The sequence below is a fragment of the Ixodes scapularis genome, unplaced genomic scaffold (genome assembly GCF_016920785.2).
Source record: "Ixodes scapularis isolate PalLabHiFi unplaced genomic scaffold, ASM1692078v2 PGA_scaffold6__148_contigs__length_123643588, whole genome shotgun sequence".
NCBI classification, from domain to species: Eukaryota; Metazoa; Arthropoda; class Arachnida; order Ixodida; family Ixodidae; genus Ixodes; species Ixodes scapularis.
This window is the reverse complement of record NW_024609881.1, coordinates 50,844,561-50,852,321: the sequence shown is the minus strand read 5'-3', so window position 1 is coordinate 50,852,321 and position 7,761 is coordinate 50,844,561.

Here is a 7,761-nt window from a genome sequence, read left to right as displayed (position 1 = left end):
TTACTGTCAATTTATGCTAACCAACAGGGCGGCTATGTTTTGGTAAACCTACAAATGCGCCCCTAAAGATACTAATCCTTTACTAGAAAACAGCAATATTACATATTTTTACATTAGGCGACCAAAGGTGTCCGCAACATAATAAAGCATAATACAACGCTTGACCTCCCCATCAGCCAAAGCTTTAGTCTTAACATGCTTCGTGTTTGTTTGAATCGTGTCTTTCTGACGGAAAGCACTTTCAGCAGGCAGGGCAGGCGTTGCAACAAGCAGGAGAATAAGCCGGGGCAAAATGAGATTTGAGGCAAAATGCAACACTTCAAGTTTGCCGGGTACAGTGAGCGAATCTTGCAATGCAATTGACTTCACAATTTGTTAACAAGGCACGGTACTTGGGAATTCGCTGGTAACACGTGCATACACGCTGGCGAGACAAAATGCGCACTTATTGTTTGTCGGTCAACGAGCCACCAAAATGGGGTGAAATTTCGCACTTGCGTTCTTCAGGAGGCGTGCCACTGAGTTAGGTAAAGCTGCTCTCTTGAAATAAGGTCGTATTCTATTTGTGGGTGTTAGCTAACGTTTCATTAAAGTTTATCGTTCCAGGATGTGATTGTTTTGACAATAAAATAGTTTAAACTGACGCGTGTCCAATGGTCAAAACGCGAAAAATATTGCCACCAACAGCTGTGAACGTTAGGGCAGTTAAGTTTTTGCTCCTGAGCTGTAGTTCTTGTTTGCATAATATTGTCTGGGGTGGTCAGGACGTGCGAAAGGAAAATAGCCAGGACTTTATGTTGCGAAAAAGACAGGAACAGAGCACTTGAAAATACATCAGCAGCATTTTTTCCATTCGAGCTGCAGCCAAAGCCTTTGGTGTAACTAAGGATTTATTCCAAAGGCTCGCGAGGAAATCCAACGAAAATAAACTGCAAGTGTTTTTTAAAACTCAGCTTGCATCTAAGCGACGAGTTCTTTCCGAATAAGAAAAGGAGCTCGTCATGCATATTTCTGTTTATAGTGAAATCTGTCACGTTCAAGGATGCGCAGAGAATAGCTTACTTCAAACCTACACTAAACAAATAGAAACCAAGAAGAAAGATGATTCCGGGTGAAGAAGATAGACCTGCAAATCCTTCGTTCACCAAAGCAGCCGGTAAAGCGGAAATGTTTTGCCAACCACGCGACGAAGGCCAAAATGGGACTGGCAGTGCTTTGTGTGCCAAGCATCGCTCTGTTCTGTCTGGATTCAATGCACGGCTTGGGACGAGTTGGTTCACAAAGATTGTCTATGAGCAAATGGAGCACACGTCAAATTTTCTGAGTGCCACAACTCAGATGTCCTTTTCTTCTTCTTTTGTTGGGTATCTTACTCTGAAACACTATAGCTGTCTCGTTTTGCCCAGGGGTCGGGGCAAAGTTTTAATTTTTTTTTATTATGAATGAATGTATTGTAGGTATAATAACTGGAGTCTAGACATTTTTACTGACCGCAATCCCAAAACACCAAAGTAGGCTTTCATAATGAGTTTCTTTTCAATTCCAAATACAAGAGCAGCATTGATTTGAAACTATATGCTTCTCATGGCTCGCCTTACACAATTTATGATCAGCATTATCATTATCATCATCATATGTTTATTTGCGCGATGATGAACCTTATCGATGAACATTGATAAGGTTAACTTGATTAATTATTAGGTTTAATTAACAGTAAATTACTTATTAACCTTATTAATTAACAAAAAATTAGCTTAATTCCTAACGAGTATTGATAACTACCCCAATGAGCATTGCCAACATGATTCGGTTGTATTACAATGCACACACAAAACATTACGCATCTTGAAATATCGATGCCCATCAATGATGTTTTCATACACGAGCCTATGCGGTTCACGAAGCTAGCAAATAGGAGATTTGTGCCCGTTGCTTCAAAAATGTAATTGATAACGATTACAAATTACCGTGCCCTAAATGTAATGGATTACCGTTACAAATTACTTTCGCTGAAAAGGAATGAGATACTGTGCTCGCTACATTACAACTAACTTTCAAGTTACTTTGGCCGCACACTTTTCGAGAAAACAATAGAAACAATTTCGATGTTTTCAGAAATGTCCCACAAGCCACAACACTACTTTTTATTTCTCATACGCAGGAGAAGAAAAACACGATGTAACGCGGTGTAAAGAGGTGAAGCATCGTGGACGTGGTCTTTTTGATCTTTGTTTTTTGCAAATTTGTACATGCCTCACACATTTTTTTATATTTTAGTGACAGGTCATACAAGAGAGCGTGCTTTTGTTTTGATTATTCTCATCTTCGAAATGTTTTCCATTTTAACATGCTGCGGAGTTGATTGATCATATTGCGCCAGTTACTATTATATGCTCACATTTTTTAAGAAGTAAGGCGTATTTAAAGTAATTTATTACCTATATTTGTAACGAAATTTGATTAAGAAATTACGCGCGCAAAAAAGTTACGTGACAATTACAAAATTACACAAAAAAGTAACAGATTACAAGTAATCTGCTATTTTAGAACCGATTACTTTCCAAGTCCAGTAGAGTGTTTAATAAACTGAAAAATAAGCAACGAATTTAATTTCTAAGTAAAGAATACACACACAAAAGAAAAGTTTGAATATCGCATTAACAAACACAAAAACATTTTCACTTGTATATTCCTGACGAGACACGGGTGAAATCCCAGCGCACGGTGTTGGGAATTGCACTAGTTCGATGTTTTCATGCTTTAAACTAACCGCGCGTGATTTTTTTGCAGCAGATCTGTTAGGGGCTAGGTTCCCCAGTGTCGTGTCCATGTATGTCGACACAAACCTACCTGGACAGCTAACGCCATCTATAAGCGACGGCGGCAAGCACAAAACCAGTACGGTTTCCACCGTCGCTCGTAGATGGCGGCAACCTTTCCAGCTATAATAGAAGAATGGATAGTTGGGCTGGTTGGAGGGTATTCATCGTAGGAGACAGCGCGAAAAACAGACGACGATGAAGAAGCACACAGGGTGATTTCAGATAAGATCGACCAAAGGGTGGCTGGTCGACATTTTTAAATCAACTGATGTTTTTATATGACATTGTCTAGTGTCTGGTATAAACGAATCCACACTTAGTTTTGACCAGAAAAAAAAAATTTGGAGACAAGAAAAATCGTAAGGCAGGGAGAGGTGGACAGTTGCAATAACGCGCACTGATGGAGGGGGCAAGTTTGAAAGTGAATAATTAAAACAATAAAATTAGGAGAATTTTAACACTTTTTACAAACAAACTATGGGTACAACTTGCTTGTAATATAAAGTAATAATATTTATTAAAAATTTATTTAGTTTTCTAAAAATTGCCAAACATGCCTGCTCGAACGACAAATGGCAAACTTTGGAAATCTGTATCTCATGAAATAATTTAATCATTATTACATAACTTGCAGACATTATTTTACTAATATATGGCTATTATTGAAAAACTAAATAAGGTATCTGAGTGGCACAATAGTTACAATATATTTAGGCAAACATGGGGAAAAAATCAAACAAGGAAAAATTCCAATGCGAATAAAAAAAAACACCACCTTCGATTTTTTTTAAATTTGGGTACCCTGTTATACTCTATTTCGGCATTCATTTCTATTAAAAACATGTTGCATCATTGCACTGTGAAAGAAGAAACAACTCCCCAAAGTAGGGTCCTTTTTCAAAGCCTACACTTAGCAGTGTCCTATACAAGAAGTGACTCTGAGTTCCAGTTTCATGAAACTTGCACAAATCTTTTATATACATTTATTCAGATGAGGTCATTGATAAAAAGAGCGATCGGTCACACAGTAAAAAGGAGGAGAAACTATATACAGCATTTTACATAAGCGTACAAAGTGGTATCATATTAGGGACTAATGATTTGAGAAAAGATGATGCAGTGTGAAGTTGTACCTTCCGGTATATTTTACATCTAGAGTAAAATAAATAACTTTACTTCCACACACAAAAACAAAGATATAATAGTAAGATATTTAGGTTGGCTGTGTATTTACGTTTACAAACAATTTCAGGTGACGGATGCCATAGTGCCTAACTGGAGCAGCTTCGATGCTCTCGGTGTATGAATGAATCGTTGCAAGCCGATATATTTTATTCTGCTCGAGGATAACATTTTGGAATTTTTTTTTATAGTGATCAGATAAATACTATTAGTAACCACCAACAAAAACAGTAGGTTAAATACCCCGTGAAGAAAAATGTGATAAATAAGATGTCCCTGCATTCAAAATGAGCAGTCCTTGGGAAATCAAATTCGGCACTTTACGCTAAGGTTTTCCTCGCTGTACCCATTTAGTAAAGTTGCTTCCAAGCAGATCCGACTGTCCGTGCTACATATACGTCACAAGTCCCTTCTGTTGATGACTTGCTGAGCCGCCACGCGTGCCAAGACTGAATGCCAGGGAAGGCGCGCACCGTCAGCCACTCTTCTTTTTTTTTGTTCACGATACCGAACCTCATTTTCGTCCAGATATACAAGATGCACGCCTTTCAGTTTCTTTGATAGAACGCTCACCATTGTCCTGGCCGTCTGAATTGCGCTTACTGAACGTTCTCTCAGGTTGTTCAGCGTGGCCTGGTGCTTCACGAGTCCGCCAACTCCGTCACATGCATTTTTCCCATGTCCAGATGCAGAAAATAACCACTGGGCTTGTGGGCAATCGTCCTTTGCAAATTGGTGAAGCTGGTAGCGATTCTTGAAATGACTGGCGGCGCCGTCACTTACGTACGTCACGTACGAGTATACCGCAACGTTGTCTTCAACCCACTTCTTCACTTTTTCTAGAGCCAAGCAAGCGTGAGCGGCGTCGTGACACAGGTCCTCACTGATGATGGCAAAGCTGTTTGTAGATTTTCTTGTCGCCACTACACATGTAAATATCGAAACTTGTTTTTTTTTTCCAGTGATATGCTTGCACTTCGTCAGGAAGCACGATGGTCCAGTTTTCAGCAAAGTCAAAATGAAAGACAATGCTCCCGCGTTGCATGCACTGTTTTTCATCGCAGATCGCTTTACCTTGCGTTTGCCGGATATGGTTGTGAAGTACCCAACTTCCAACCGTCACTTGGATGCCTTTTAGGAAAGCCTCAGGTTCCAAAGTTTTTTTCACAAGGTCGCCGGACTCCCATGTTGCAAGCACAATCTCTTCATCCTCCGGGATATCAAGTTCCTGGAGTGTAAGAAACTGGCCTTTTGGGCAGTGATCACAGTCTCCTTCAAGGCACAGTTCTGTTGCTGGGTCGCACAGAAATGCCGAGTTCATTTCACCAGTGTTGAATGTTGAGCCTGTAACGTTCTCTAGAGCGGCAATACAAAGATAATAATTGGCGCAGCGCACACAAACGCACACTTCCTGGTGTGGAATACATTGGACCCATCTAGGGCGCAACGAATAAAATTTCGTTAGCCCAACGCCGGAATCGGGATGCTTGTCTTTGTATATACGGAAGGCCTCTCGTATTGAGCGTGTCATGAAGCGCTTTGGCACGAACGTTTTCTTTCCGTTGAGCATGACAGAGATGACGTCCTTCTGGTTGGGACTTTGGCGCGAACATTGTAGCTCGTCTTTCGTGAAGTACTCTATGGCAGCAGACAGGTTCTCAGGGCTCACCTTGCACCTCGTGTAAGGATCCGGCTCATACCACACGCCATGCTTTTCCTTGAGTTTTCGGGATTTACTGATGAGGTACATTGAGGCCTGTGGAATCATCTTTTGAACCTCATTCTTCTTCAGTGCTGACGGCAGGAGTGTAAGCAGTTGACAACGTTCCCGGAGAGAGGTGGCGGTTTCAAAGGCCTGCCGAAAGTTGTCCACTCACTCAGTGCATGTGGAGCATGTTGGTTCGGACGACCCCGATGGTGCGTCCCTGTCGTACGCAATACGTAGCCTTGAGCGTATTTTCTTGACAGCAACCTGCTCCAGTTCTGTCTGCTTCCTCTCGACATAGGCAGGCCTGTCCCGACTTCTTACGACGCTTGGTTGTCTCAGCGGCGACACATCTGTAGGTAGTATGCTGCGATTTAGATCTTCAATTGCTTCTTCAGCTGGCACAAATATGTCAGGGCACTGCTCTGAGCTTCGCATCGAGATCTCCTTAGTGATGTGCATGAAGCAATGGTAGCACAGGTAGTGTGTCGCACTCACTTTGGTGGAACAGTCAGGCGGAAGAATTTGCTTCAATGAGTTTAGGTCCAACTCGCCAACACTTCGAAAATTCCGCTGCTTTGGTATAGTCTTTTTGTGTTTGCAAAAGTAATCTGCACGAAACACTCGTTCGGAGCTCCAGGACGTCTTCATAATGTATACATAAATAATAGAAATGAAACCCCAACTGATGGCATATAATTGCCAAGTGAAAGAACTACTGGGTGCACAAGTGACAAGTCCGAGGCTGAGGAGCTCACTCACTGCAAACGTACATTTGAAAAGAGAGGTCACAACTGAGGCTTTCGGCAAAGCTTGATCCAGGTCAAAGGAAGAAAGAGGGAAAGTCTACAGACGAAAAATTGTGGTCAGCGGCCTTCGAAAAAGACTTTCCGGAATCGCACTGTCGTCCCTCCACGCGCTGATATGAAAGCACCCGAGCTTCTACCACGTGGTTCATGACACAGCCTGAGCCATGTCGGCGACCGGTTCGCGAAGGGTTGGCGGTGGGGTTACGTTGATGGTCACTCGGATTAGCCCTTGCTGTACTGAGCTACCGCCTGCAGTGCCTTATTGCCGGCTGGTGTCAACAACGAGAACACACACACCCTGTCTACACCAAAACTACAAGCGTTCACCGCACACGCGTCGCCGCCGCTTTTAAGCTTTTGTGAAATTGCTTTCTTTTGCCGCGGAGAACCGCCTTATCTTAACTACGCGCCTGAAATCCTTTCAGGCGGGCGTACACAATATCAAGCGTTTCGAGAAATGCCCGTGGAGTAGAACTATGGGAAAATTCGGAACCCGCGATGTCGATATCGTCGCCGTTGTGTTAGTACGCCGTCGCGTACTGCAGTCCTCCGTTGGGGGAGGGGGGGGCGGTCTTACTACGATAACATGGCGACAGCGTTTACACTATCGCCCGTGACGCCAGCGAGTGAGATGGCGACAGGCATGACGGCTCAGTAAACAGGCGTCGGCGGCCATGTTTTGCTGGTTGAAGCGAACCCCCTTGTCCTTGACAGCGAGCGGGGAAATGCGAAAAAAAGATTGTATCGGCCGTTTTGCCAGAACTAGCGACGAGTGTCGTCTGCGGTTTCCGGCAACTATTTTGCCATAATCGTGAGCTTAGCGAGGAAATGACTTTTGCTAGCCACAGAACACTACCACGCAGAAAGGGAATGCTTGAACATGTTTTTGTTCTGGATATATATCAGGGATATATATGAGAGAGAGAGAGAGAGATGAAGGTAGAGCGGAAGAGGGAATAGCATATAGTGTCGCAGGAGAATAAAGTAAACAAAGTTCCAAGTGGCCGATGGCTGCATGATCTTTTCTCGGATCACTAGTCCGTAATATGATACCTCTTTGTACACAGTAGTTTCTCCTTAATTTAAGCGTGTGAACGATTTCTTTAGTTATCATTGGCCTCATCTGAATAAAAATATATAAAAGATGTGTGTTAGTTTCATGAAACTGGAACTCAGAGTCAGTTCTTGTATAAAACACTGCTAAGTGTAGGCTTTGAAAAAGGGCCCTACTTTGGGGAGTTGT